This window comes from Anabrus simplex, chromosome 1, assembly GCF_040414725.1.
Source record: "Anabrus simplex isolate iqAnaSimp1 chromosome 1, ASM4041472v1, whole genome shotgun sequence".
NCBI lineage: Eukaryota > Metazoa > Arthropoda > Insecta > Orthoptera > Tettigoniidae > Anabrus > Anabrus simplex.
Window position 1 is genome coordinate 226078828 of NC_090265.1, and position 14663 is coordinate 226093490.

The 14663-nt window shown below is 37.5% G+C and overlaps 1 protein-coding gene across 7 annotated transcripts in view; it reads right to left on the reverse strand.

Moving 5' to 3' along the window:
- The window catches only part of LOC136864279 (gastrula zinc finger protein XlCGF57.1), a 231976-nt gene extending 217682 nt beyond the window's left edge, over positions 1-14294 (reverse strand). For all 7 annotated transcript variants that reach the window (XR_011017793.1, XM_067141109.2, XM_067141102.2 and 4 more), the window contains exon 1: positions 14167-14294. The gene's annotated coding sequence lies outside the window, so the exon portion shown is untranslated. The remainder of the gene's footprint in view (positions 1-14166) is intronic.
- Positions 14295-14663: the final 369 nt, after the last annotated feature.

The window sequence follows — 14663 nt, forward strand, 5'->3', positions numbered from 1 at the left end:
TTGACAAACAAAATTTTTCTAAGTGGTCTAGTGTGCATTCTGGCATCCCTCAGGGTTCCGTGTTGGGTCCCGTTTTGTTTTCGCTGTATATAAACGATCTGCCTGGAGTTTTACACTACACGAGACATCATATGTATGCCGATGATTTACAGATCTATTACCATTTTCCTGTGAATCGTGTTGTCGAAAGTATTAGTAAAATAAATCTAGATATAGACAGACTACATCAATATACACTAAGTCATAATTTACTATTAAATGAAAACAAAACTTTAGCTATTTTTCTAGGATATCGAAGAAACTTATCAAATCTTTTCAACAGGGACATTCCTCCAGTAATTGTAAACGGTTCTGTAGTCAAGTATCAGGAATGTGTTAAGAATTTAGGTATTCTAATGGATAACACTCTGTCCTGGACCTTTCATGCCAAGCACTTGGTCAAGAAAGTGTCTGGCATATTGCATCAGTTTCGACGAAACTTGCCGTATCTTCCTTTCTCGGTGAGAAAGATGCTGATCCAAACTATGGTATTTCCTATTTTAGATTACGGCGCTGTAATTTACAGCGATATCTCTGAGAAATATAATAGCAAACTCCAACGTATTCAGAATGCCTGTGTTCGATTCGTCTTCAATATTCGTAAAGACTGTCACGTAACATCTTACTACAAAGCCGCAGAGTGGTTGAAACTCAGGGATAGACGATCATACTCAGCTGCTTGTTTACTTCTGAGAATTTTAAAATCTAATGCTCCCTCATATTTGACCAAGTCCTTTGTTCAGATGAGTCAAGTGCACGACCGGGACAATAGGTTTACAGCTAACACCCTTCAGGTTCCACAGCATCGTACGGTAAAGTGCAGTAAGTCGTTCATTGTCACTGCCTCTCAATTATACAACGATCTTAAACTATATGAAATTCAGCAAAGTAGTGTTGGAACTCAGAAAAAATATCTTAAATACCGCTACCTTTCCACTTATTAAGCCATGTAAATGAATTTTCACCAAATTAATTAAATAGTACGAAATATCATAATCCCCTAGATACATTTTAGATGCTCAGTTTTACTCTTAATTCATCCTCGGCTTTAAAAATCTTAGGTTTCTGTTTCGTCTTCTGTTCCTTGTTAGTATAGTGTATGTTTATGAAATGTTAAAGTATTATTGTAACCTCCTAGATGTTTAATTTTTAATCTTATTCTTATATCCTCAGTAGGAAAATGTATCTTACGCTTTTTATGTATTCTTTCATTAGATTTTGTATGTTAGGTGATACATTTAAGTTAAAGTGGCAGTTAGTTACAGCCAAAGGGACCTCTGGTCCTACTTGTAATTAACTTTAAATAAATATATTTCTATTTCTTACTTAAAGCTTTTCACCCAAGTTTCTCTAATATTTCTGATACACTACTTTTTCTTCTCAACTCTCCTATTACAAATCTTGCTGCTTTCCTCTGCACACCATTTACTTCTTTTATTAGGTATTCCTGGTGAGGATCCCAAACACTGTTCGCATATTCCAATAATGGACAAACCATACTTAAGTATCTTTACTCTTTTAATTCTTTATTGCTTCCTTTAAGCAGCCTCATTACAACATGTAACGATCTGTATGCTGTCCCAACAATGACATCAAGATGACCCTTCCAGTGTAAATTACTTTCAAATCTCATACCTAAATATTTGCACTTGCCATCTTTTGGGACAATTACCTCATCAATGTATATTTAAATTCAGTTTTTAAGCTCCTGTTTGTAAATGTTGTAACAATTGATTTGACACTATTTTCTTCATATTATTCTCTTCAACCCATTGTTGGATACTGTCAAGGTCCCTTTGTAATTTCGTACAATCCTCTATGTTATTTATTTCCCTGTAAACAATCATGTCATATGCATACAATCTTATTTTTGATATTATATTGTTCCTTAAATCATTTGCATATATTAAAAATAGTAATGGCCCAATTATACTACCCTGTGGAATTCCCTTCCAAACTTTCTCTTCTTGTGATACATGATTTCCTACTTTGACTTTTTGAACCCTTGAATTTAGATATGTTCTTATCCAACATATAATCCTTACGTCTAATCCTATTCATTCCAGTTTAATAATATACATGTTCCACTCTGTCAAATGCCTTGGAAAGGTCTTTGGCTACGCAACCCAAATGGCCTCCTGAATCCAACTGATCTGATATGTCTCCTCATGAACCAATTTTTATCTTCACATACCCCTCTAATATACTTTGCTATTAAACTCTCCAGTATTTTACAAACTACACTGGTCAGGTTGACTGGCCTGTAGTTCTCAGGTTTCCTTTTATCACCCTTTCCTTTATAAGTTGGTATTATTATAGATTCCTTCCATTCCTTTTGTATTACACTATTATTTATGATATAGTCAAAGCATGATGAATATAAGAACAAGTGTGAGGACTCCTCGAGTTCAAGCGTGCCCTGCCAGGCAGCGCTAGAATGGGCAAGCTCCACAGTACGGTTCAGCATATTCTCTTGAAGTTTCCACCATCAAATAAAGTCAAGTTCCCTTCAAGAAGGTGCAAAGTGTGCTTCAAAAATAAAATTATTAGTGAAACATGCTATTTTTGTGGAAAGTGTTGTGTTCCCATTCACCCAGGAAGGTGGGACATTACTTACCACACACTACAGAGATACTAGAGGACTTCATTAAGGTATGTGGAAAATTTTGTTTCCATATCTTGTTTAGTTTAGAACTTATTGTGAAAAGAATTCGTTGTTTGCTCTGCCACTAACAGCTGAAATAGCTGGGCCAGCCCTTTAAATAGCCAGCTCAGATGATGGGCGTGAATGTGTTAAGATGTGTCCTATCCTTCTATCCCTTCTTCTCGTCAAATTTAGCCAAATCGATCTCCTCTCACCAATTCGATTAAGTATCTCTTCATTCGTGATTTGGTCTATCCATCTCAACTTCAGCATTATTCTGTAACACCACATTTCAAAAGCTTCTATTCTCCTTCCTTCTGAGCTAGTTATCGTCCATGTTCCGCTTCCATACAATGCCATGCTCCAGATGAAAGTCTTCAGAAAATTCTTTCTAATTCCTATATCAATGTTTGAAGTGAGCAAATTTCTTTTCTTAAGAAAGCTCTTCCTCGCTTGTGCTAGTCTGCATTTTATGTCCTCCTTCTGCCATCGTTAGTTATTTTACTGCCCAAGTAACAATATTCATCTACTTCCTTTAAGACTTCTTTTCCTAATCTAATATTTCCTGCATCACCTGCCTTCGTTCGACTGCACTCCATTACTTTTGTTTTGGACATTTTTATTTTCATCTTGTACTCCTTACCCAAGACTTCGTCCATACCATTCAGCCACTTCTAGAGATCTTCTGCAGTCTCAGACAAAATAACAATATCATCGGCAAATATCAAGGTTTTGATTTCCTCTCCTCGGACTGTGATTCCCTTTCCAAATTCCTCTTTGATTTCCTTTACTGCTTGTTCTATGTAAACAATGAAAGGGAGTGGGGACAAACTGCAGCCTTACCTCACTCCTTTTTGGATTGCTGCTTCTTTTTCAAATCCCTCGATTCTTATCACTGCAGACTAATTTTTATAAAGATTGTAGATTCGTTCTCTGCATTTGATCCCAAACACCTTCAGAATCTCAAATAGCTTGGTCCAATCAACATTATCGAATGCCTTTTCTAGATCTATGAACCCCATGTACTTGAGCTTGTCCTTAATTCGATCCTCTAAGATCAGATGTAAAGTCAGGATTGCTTCACATGTTCCTACATTTTTTCTGAAGCCAAACTGATCTTTTCCCAACTCAGTATCAATTTATATTTCCATTCTTCTGTAAACAATACTTGTTAAAATTCTACAGGCATGAGATACTAAATTAATGGTGCAGTAATTTTCACACTTGTCAGCACCAGCTTTCGTGGGAATACGAATGATAACATTCTGCCAAAAACTGGATGGCTCTTCTCCTGTCTCATACATCTTACACACTAGGCTAAATGGAATAACCTTGTCATGCTGGTTTCACCTAAGGCAGTCAGTAATTCAGAGGGAATGTCATCAATTTCAGGTGACTTGTTCCTATTTAGGTCTCTCAAAGCTCTGTCAAACTCTGACCTCAAAATTGGGTCTCCCATTTCATCAGCATCAACAACCTCTTCTTTTTCCAGAACCAAATCATCTACATCTTTACCTTGATACAACTGTTGGATATGTTCGTGCCATCTTTCTGCTTTGTCTTCTTTCCCTAAAAGTGGCTTTCCATCTGAGCTCTTAATATTCATACCTTTCTCCAAAAGTTTCCTTGATTTTCCTGTATGCATCATCTACCTTTCCTAGGACCATACAACCTTCGACATCCTTGACTTCTCCTTCAGCCATTCTTCCTTAGCTACCTTGCACTTTCTATCCACTTCATCCTTAATCACCTGTATTCATTTCATCCCTCTTCATTTCTAGAATTCTTGTATTTTCGTCGTTCATCAATCAGGTCCATTATCTCCTGAGTTATCCACTGATTCTTAGCTGTTCTTTTCTTCCTTCCTATGACTATCCACTCTTCCTCTACTGTGTTTCCTTCTGCCTTTTCATTTAGTTCTTGTGCAACGTGTTCTTTGAAAAAATCCATCACTTGATTTTCTTTCTACTTGTCTAGATCCCATCTCCTTGCATTCCTTCCTTTCTTCAATTTCTTCAACTTCAGATGGCATTTCATGACCAACAAGTTGTGGTCAGAGTCCACGTCTGCTCCTGGGAAAGTTTTGCAATCCAACACCTGGTTTCTGAATCTCTGCCTAATCATAATGAAATCTATTTGATACCTTCCAGTATCTACAGGTCTCACCCACGTATACAGCCACCGTTTGTGGTGTTTGAACAAAGTACTGGCAAGAACTAAATTATGGTCAGTGCAGAATTCAACCAGCCAACTTCCTCTTTCGTTCCTTTGTTCCAATCCGAATTCTCCTACTGTATTACCTTCTCTTCCTTGGCCTACCACTGCATTCCAGTCTCCCATCACAATTAGATTCTCGTCGCTTGAAAAATTACATTGGTTTTGTGTATTAATTTTAGCAAATGACTTATGGCATTCCAATTCCTCAATAACGACATTTTCATTTAGCCCTACATCATCTGTTCTCCCCCATTAACACTAGCACATTTGTCTCTCCTAAGTTTTCTGTCTTACTTTCATGTTTTTCACAATTCCCTTAAGGTACATTTGGGTTAATAATAATTTGCACTTTGGCACCTGGGCCTAATTTGGAATAAAGAATTCCATTACATTCCTGTCCGTGACTGTCGCCGATCAGCAAGATCTTCCTCACCTGGGTTGTATTCCTCACTCCAGTTAGTGGCTCCTTCGGTAGCGTCGTTTTCCATCCTTTTATTGTTGAAGTCGTCGTTGTCATCCCAGTTGTATTATTCTTCTTCTCATCTAAAATAAATTTTTCAGTATTTGTTTCACAAAGCACCATGAATCTGTTCGAAAGTTTAACTGGATGTGAGTCCACTGTAGCTTAAGTCGTAGGCCTAATTTTCTCGCTTAACCTAGGCCTAAATTCGCTCTCCCTACGAAGTTCACTAACCTGTTGTGTAAGATCGTCGTTCATTGCCTTCAGTCGAACAATTTCCTTTTGTGCAGTGTTTAAGTCCTCTTCCATTAACTTAATTATTGCTGCTTTATTTACACAATCCAATCACAATTCGTCACACGCTGTACACTCGCCATCTGTAGTATCTAACATGTCATCTGATACCTCGTCCACACATTGTTTACAAATCCATGCATTACTATTTACACTATCGCTATCAACTGAAATGCATTATAAATGACACCACCTAGAACAAATTCCACACTGTACACCATTTCTCAGATGCATTTTGTTCCAACCACACTTATTTCCACTCATATTACAAAAGAATGAAGACCCAACACACTCCCGTGTACACGTTTCAGCCACCATCTTTATTTCCCCTCAACACACGGCAAGAAATTCAATTCCCTTTCACTTAATGCTTCCTACAATAGCATGTCATTAGTGTAAGCACTTGTATATCAATAAAAGTTTGCATAGAACACCAACAAAACACTACAACCGATTAAAAAGCTTCAAATGTCACACATAAACACACATGGAGATCATGTAGCCAAAGTTGACTGAAGCACTGTGTAGAAGAGAATGCCAACCCGATCTGTATTCAATATATGCTATTGAGGGAGAAGAGATGTCTGCATTACTGCTGCTTAGAACCACCAACACTGTCGCCATAAGACTCTACAGTCTTTTGTCAATGCTGGATGTTCTATAGACATAGCTGAATTCAAACAAAACATGAACAAAATAACTGAAGCAACATCACAACCCAATCAGAATCAATTGGAAAAATCTACATATTTTGTACTAAAACCCTCTTGTCCTGCAGTCACCTCCAAGAGAAGAAAAGCACAAGGAACACTATTTTAAAAGAAAAAAGACAATAGCAATATCACATCAGGCAAGAACCTCAATGTAAGAGATGAAACTATCCCAATATGCAAAAGAAAATCATATAAAGAACCAATAAAAATGAAAAGAACACGTCTCACACAAGAAAAGAAGAAGAAGTAAGAAGACAAGCCAAAAGCACCAAAAAGACCCCTTCATAGCAATCAGAAGGAGAAGAATAATATCAGTGAGAGAAATTCCAATAGAAACATGGGAACATCATTTCAAAAACATACTCAATCACCAGCACAAGAAGACTGCATATGAATTTTATGAAGAAGAAAGAACAGAACTACCCTCCCTAATAACCAAAGAAATAAATCAATCAATAACAACAGCAAAAAATAAGAAGGCTCCAGGACCAGATGGCATTTGTGCCAAACACCTCAAGGAGTCTTTTCAACTAGTGGAAAACTATTGAATAAACTTATTTAATAAATGTATCATGACTGGAAAAATCCCAGACACATGGAGAAATTCAACAATTAAAGTATTTTTTAAAGAGAAAGGTGACGCCAATGACCCAGACTCATACCATGGAAGCATTGCACTTGAAAATACAATATGTAAAACGTTCTTGAATTTCTCAACAGACTTGTGGAAACTATAGATTCAGCACTCCAAGAAAACTAGTTTGGCTTCTGGAAGGGAAGAACCACCCAACAAGCCATCACTTATCTGATAGAACAGGCACAAGACACCCTAAGACACCCTGGAAATAAATATCATGAAGACTTCATAAACTATAGGAAAGCTTTTGACAACACTGACGGACACACTCATCCACAGACTTTGGCAAATGATTGGAGAGATTAATCCACTTGTAAAAGTAATAACGAATATGATGGGTCATAACTAACTTACATCCAAAGAAACGATAGAGTCACATTATCAAAAAAATTAATTTAAGCCCGTGACTTCCAACCTTAGTATCATTAACCCCTCAGCGCCGACCTCTATATGTGGTATAGACCCTCTTTTCTTCCGTAGCCACCGACCTCTATACGTGGTATAGACCCATACATGGTTTCACATTTACAGCTTTAGCGCGAAGAGTTTTGGAGTTATTGATATGCAAATTGTTTTGCTTCCAAAAAGACATTTTCGGGTTTATCAGTGTTGTAAATAAGAATTGAAAATCGTTATAATGTAGTTGTTTTTACGAGCTTAAACATCTGTCAGGTAAGTCTGAGAACCATTCTCTGCTTTAAAAAAAAAAGTTTGTTTGCTTCATTCCCACAGAATAAAATAAAGAAATGATGATCTGAGAAGTTTGTCTTTTCGCGTGATATTCCTTGCTCTATTTGTACATTGAGAGTGCGGTTAATTTATTATATTGTCTTTATTTCTCGGCTTGTAATATTTTCGTAACTCTCCGCGAGCGCTCTGTGTAGGCATCAGTTAGTGCTGCTTTCCGTCATACGATACGAGAACCAGTTGTTCATGGTATATATCTCGCTTGAAAGACGATGTCTCGACCTCTCATCTGAAATATGTATCGAGTTGATTTGTTTCGTCATAAATGTTATTCCCCTCATTCAGTTTCGTCCTAAAGCTTTCGGTCTCGCTGCAGCTTCCATGTCACGCACGGCGCTCAGCCGTCGTTTGACTAACAGTAACGTGCTTGAAATATTGTATAATTCAGATGAAAGTTTAGTCGGAAGTAGTATGAGCAGCACTGATATTGAAATAGATGCTGTGACAGTGGTAAATTATGACAGTGACGATAAGGAGGAAACAGTACTTGGAAATTTCGTGTAGGAGACTATAGATAATTATACAGGTCAAAGGGAAGTTTTCAGCAGTGAATTATGATACCTAAATTCTCTAATAATATTCACACAGGTCACAGAGATAAATATTGAGCAATTACCTTATCGGGTTCAGCTGGTGAAAGGTTTGTTGACAAAATACGCTCGCTCGAGAGGGGAAAGAAATATTCAAGGCCGACGCGCATCAGATAATACAGTTCCAAGGCTGCAGGAAAGACATTTTATCAGGAAATTAGCACCAAAGAGTGAGAAATCCAAACCTCAGAGACGTATCGTGTGTTCAAAACATGACGAAAAGAAGACGTCAGTGTACTGCTGCCAGGAGAGTGTCATGGGTCTCTGTCTTGAAGAGTGCTTCGAACACTATAACACGGAACTAAATTACTAACGAAATGTGAAACAATTATGTAATTATCTGCATGTAATTAGTTCTGTCATAAGGAATTCCAAATTTCTTGAATATCGGGCTACTCTTATACTTGTAGTAACACTTTAAATGAATCAATGTACTTCCGTCGCGCGTACTTGAAATCTCACCCGGCCGCGAGGTAGGAAGCTCTTTAAATGGCTGCGACGCTGAGGGGTTAATAGGATTAGAATTTATGGAAATCTATCTTTGAAATCCTTTTAGAAGAGATATGTGTTCATTGCAATGTCCTGGAACCTACCACCCCATCCCCCAGAAGTACATTTACTGTACCGTACTTATAACCAAATAAAGAGCAACAGTTGCTATAGTGTATTGCTGAAGTACGACCTTGCATTCCTAAAGGCCCAACGTAAAGCTGCATGTAGCATCATCATTGTCAACTGTAATAACCAGACGGTATTACCAACCTACGCAGAATAAAAGCACAAACAATGCTGAATACAGAATTCCGTTCTTATCAGCCTGGAACAAATCTGTGTTTTAAAGAAGTACAGTACTGAAAAGAGTTAAACCATACCCTAACCACTTGTTATTGGCATGGAGCAATCTTTATATTGAAAAAGTACTGAAAACAGTTGTAATTTAGCTTTCTACCACTGGACCATATAAAATGTGTTCTAATTGTCCCTCGTCAACCCAAAGTATAAAAAGTTTGTAATTCAATTTTCAACCACTAGCCCGTATAGAATGCGCTGCTATCGTCCAAACCGTACCCTAACCAGCACAGACCAATGGTGTTTGCACAAGGAAAACTAGATGTCTAAGATCGCTTCGCAGCTCTAACCTGGGGGCTTATGCTTCCAGACCCCCTCTGCTTGTCCCCACCGCTACACTAACCAATTCAGACCAGACCAGACCCTAACCAATCCAGACTGATGATCTTATGCACCCCTACCCTAACCAGCACAGGGGAAACTAGAGGCCGAAGGCCGCTTTGTAACTCTAGACTCGCTCTGCTTATTCTCACCCCTATCCTAACCAATCCAGACCAATGGCCTCGTCCACCCCTACCCAAACCAATCCAGACCAATGGTCTTGTGCACCCCTACCCTAACCAGCGCAGATCAATGGTATTTGCACAGGGAAACAGGAAACTGGAGGCCTCAGGTCACTTCACAGCTCTAACCCAGGGGCTTGTCCCATTTTAGTATTTAACTAAGAGAGTTTGGCAGCCTTGCCCACCACCCTGACCATGTCCTCCATGAGGAGGCCGCAAGAAGAAAAGACAGTCACTCCATGCTGATTAATATTGGCAGTCACGGGCTTAACTTTTAATAAATCAATACAGACAAATGGAGTTCTTCAAGGAGATCCGTTAAGTCCTATACTTTACATGTAATAAATATCATTTTTGGTCCGTATTGATGATATTTGATTGAAATAATAACATTAAGTTATTTATTAGACCACCTAATCAATACAAAATCGTCTTGGATGATTTACATAAATTTGTTAGCTAATAGTGGTACATGTTTCGCCTTCCCTGAAGGCATCATCAGCCATAGTCTTAACCTTAAATTAAAAATAAGCGTCTAAATAACATGTAGTAATGAAATGAATTTTAAAATCTTGAAGAGATTTGAAGTAAAATAACATTAAAAATAACAATGATGGTTTGAAAATACAATGTGATGAGATACAATAGTGGAAGTATTAACAAAATTAACATTAGAAGGCTGCTAAAATAAGTACAATGGATAAAACAACAGATTGTTATACAACAAGTAGTAAGATTGCATAAAAGTAAAGTTGATAGTCTGGCGGTTATAATTAGACGATGGCGAAAAATCTTATATAATCAAAGTAAAGAAGAGAGAATAAAAGTCAAAGTTAGTCGAGAGATCCGAAGTTAATCATGATCTTGAAGATAAAAGACGAAAGTCAGATGCATATGGTGAAGTTGTAGAACATGTTGAGGATATGAAGTTGGTGAATAGAAGTTGAAGAACAGTTTCAAATAGGATCACTATGGACCATCTCAAAATTTGAAGTGATGTTCAAATGTTGTAAATTGTGAGTTTGTAGATATTCTAGTTGAAAAAGCATATAAAAGTGGAATCTGTAAATGGAAGCAAGAAACGTAGAGTTAATTATGTGAAAAGATATTTGAAAAATATTGAAGTAGAATCGTATGCACTTACCATTTGACGGTGACAAAGATAGCTTGTAATATTATGAGTTAGAAGTATTTGCAACAGTACTTCTAACTCATAATATTACAAGCTATCTTTGTCACCGTCAAATGGTAAGTGCATACGATTCTACTTCAATTTTTCAAATATCTTTTCACACAATTAACTCTACGTTTCTTGCTTCCATTTACAGATTCCACTTTTATATGCTTTTTCAACTAGAATATCTACAAACTCACAATTTACAACATTTGAACATCACTTCAAATTTTGAGATGGTCCATAGTGATCCTATTTGAAACTGTTCTTCAACTTCTATTCACCAACTTCATATCCTCAACGTGTTCTACAACTTCACCATATGCATCTGACTTTCGTCTTTTATCTTCAAGATCATGATTAACTTCGGATCTCTCGACTAACTTTGACTTTTATTCTCTCTTCTTTACTTTGATTATATAAGATTTTTCGCCATCGTCTAATTATAACCGCCAGACTATCAACTTTACTTTTATGCAATCTTACTACTTGTTGTATAACAATCTGTTGTTTTATCCATTGTACTTATTTTAGCAGCCTTCTAATGTTAATTTTGTTAATACTTCCACTATTGTATCTCATCACATTGTATTTTCAAACCATCATTGTTATTTTTAATGTTATTTTACTTCAAATCTCTTCAAGATTTTAAAATTCATTTCATTACTACATGTTATTTAGACGCTTATTTTTAATTTAAGGTTAAGACTATGGCTGATGATGCCTTCAGGGAAGGCGAAACATGTACCACTATTAGCTAACAAATTTATGTAAATCATCCAAGACGATTTTGAATTGATTAGGTGGTCTAATAAATAACTTAATGTTATTATTTCAAGTCATATACTCTTCAATATTATAACAACAGATATTTCCTCAATCACCCTGATAATGTACACTGACAACTTGGTCATAGGATCAGCTGATATAAAGGAATTATAAGAAGTGCTAATAAAACTTGAAATATGGACAGAAACAAATCGCCTACAGATAAATCAACAAATAACCAAACAGATAACTTTCAAGAGAGGAGGAAGAGAAACACCAAAATACACTCTGGCACTACATGCTGAACCATTAGAAGTTGTTTCAAAATGTAAATACCTGGGTGTTACTCACCAATGTTGTTCATGTCAAGTAATAGTATAATAACCCAGTATTTTCGCACCTCTACCTCCTTCCTTGTACCCTAATGAATATATCTAATAGCATATGGCGGCACCTACAAGTGAACTGGAGATAGCGTGATTGTGTACCGTAACCGTCTTATTGTACAGAGACATCCAGAAAAATTTAGACACTATTTGATAGTTAATATCCTTGGAACAAAATGGCATATCGTTCCAATTCTTGGGCAGTAGCATAGTCCATTGTTTTCTCAGCAGATGATGAAGGTCACATGAATGCCGCAACAATCTTGGCACGCGTTTTCCAGCAGATGACAATGCAGCAATGAACGAAGTAAGATCGTCGTTTGAGCAATGCAAGGCCATATTGAAGTGGTACTGGAAGTACAGAAACATGATGGAGGTACAACAGCAATGGCATAATGTGTACGGAACTCAGCCACCAACACCTACAACAATTTATCATATTTGGGATAAATTTTAAGCCAATGGTACTGTTCAGGATGTGCATAAGAAAGGTCTGGCAAACCAAAAACATTAACACCTCCACTGATGCTGTGTAGCAACATTTTACTAGGTCACCTAAAATATCTGAGAATCAGGTTGTACATGAAAACAGGGTAAGCCAATCAATCGTACAACGAATTCTGAAGGCTGCAAAGTGGAAAGTGTACATTCCAAGATGGCTGCACGCTATGAACAAGGACGACCCGGATCGATGGAGTACTGCAAGTGGTTTAAAGGCACGCTTCGCGAGAATGTCTGGTCTGACGAGGTGCAATACAAACTGAACGGTACTGTAAACCGCCACAACTACGTGTACTGGGCTCCTGAATATCCTCACGTTCACATCGACAAACATATTAATCTACCCGGTATTATTGTATGGTGTAGTCTGTCATCGCGCGGTTTGATTGGCCCATTCTTCTTTAAAAGTACCGTTTCTGGTGAGGTGTATCTTCATATGCTGCAAACACTGATTTTACCTACCATTCCAAGAAGTGTTTGGAAATGAAAGATTTTACCTACAACAACTACCACAGGGATGTCAGAGCCTACTTGGATGAAAATCTATCTGGACGATGGCTAGGTCAAAGAGAAGCTGTTGAGTACCACCATGGTCTCCAGACCTTACACCTCTTGACTTTATAATAATGTTATTTGCTTTATGTCCCACTAACTACTTTTTTAAGGTTTTCAGAGACACCGAGGTGCCGGAATTTTGTCCCATAGGAGTTCTTTCACATACCCGTAAATCTACCGACACGAGGCTGACGTAACTGAGACCTTCAAATACCACCGGACAGAGCCAGGATCGAACCTGCCAAGTTGGGGTCAGAAGGGGCAGCGCCTCAACCGTCTGAGCCACTCAGACCGGCCTTTCTCTTGACTTCCACCTATGGAGGACCTTGAAAAATGAAGTTTATCAACAGAAGCCAGCTACACAGAAAGAGCTACGCGCAACCATCGAGGCGTCCTGTGCGGTTATCACACCGGCAACACTGACAAACATAGTTTGGTCAGCAGTTCAGTAGCATCGACGTTGTTTGGCTGCTAATGGGGATCACTTTGAACACATGAAATAACCTCCCCCCCGTGCAGGAATTGTAACGGTATGTCATTTTGTTCCATTAATACTATCAAAGAGTGCCTACATTTTTCTGTGTCCCTCTATATTTACATGATTGTATATATATTTCCCTCCGGTTACTTTGCTGCAATAAATATTTAATATAATTTACTGAACGACCACTTAGAATTCGATGCTTTTCTCCTAGCTTCACAACATGAATGTTGTTGGAAATATATTACCAAATACAGTCGAGAGTCTTTACTGTATTTGATATTACTTAATACACCATATTCATCCTTTGAGTAAATACGTCGTACATTTGTATTTTCGGCAGTCCAATGCTTCATAGCAGTTCATTTAAAAGCATCCTCCTACTAACCCTCTCTGCACCTCTTTTGGCAATGAATGTCCGTAAAACGTATATATATAATATTTTCGAAATCATAAAGTTTGGGTGCTATGTTCACTGCAGTATCCTAATAAAATTGCCCCAAACATTGGAAGACGATAGAGATTAAAGAAATATAAAATCACCGACAACAAAAATGGTATTCGTGTCAGTCGTAAGAATAAAGCATTTTGATAGCATAAATATCTACCTTTTTTGAGGAAAATCCATTCCAATAAGATTGGAGATGTCACAAATAATAATTTATAGTATGAAAAGGGATGCGAAAATGAAACACAACACTCAGTAGGTCATGGAACGGTGAGTCATGGAACGGTGACCTACTGGTGGCTGGGAAATAACGTAACAAGCATTTTTTACCAGTACGCGGTTGTAACGACTATTGCATGTAACGATTACAGAAGATATTCACCATCCCGTTACAGATGTAACAGCTGATAGATGAAGGAGAGTGACATGATAATTGTTTTAATGAAGAATAGACTAGTTCAATGTTTTAAGATGTTATTTATTTTGCTTATACTCTGTGTATATATCAGGATTTTACTATCTGATATAAAACTTCAAAATGTAGATATACCGTACAGACACACTCCCTGACCTTTACTTCTCAACCGGCACCATTTTTCAAATTCAGATTCTCGTAGTTTGTTTCCGAGTTTCTTGGTGTACTCACCGTGTCTGTTC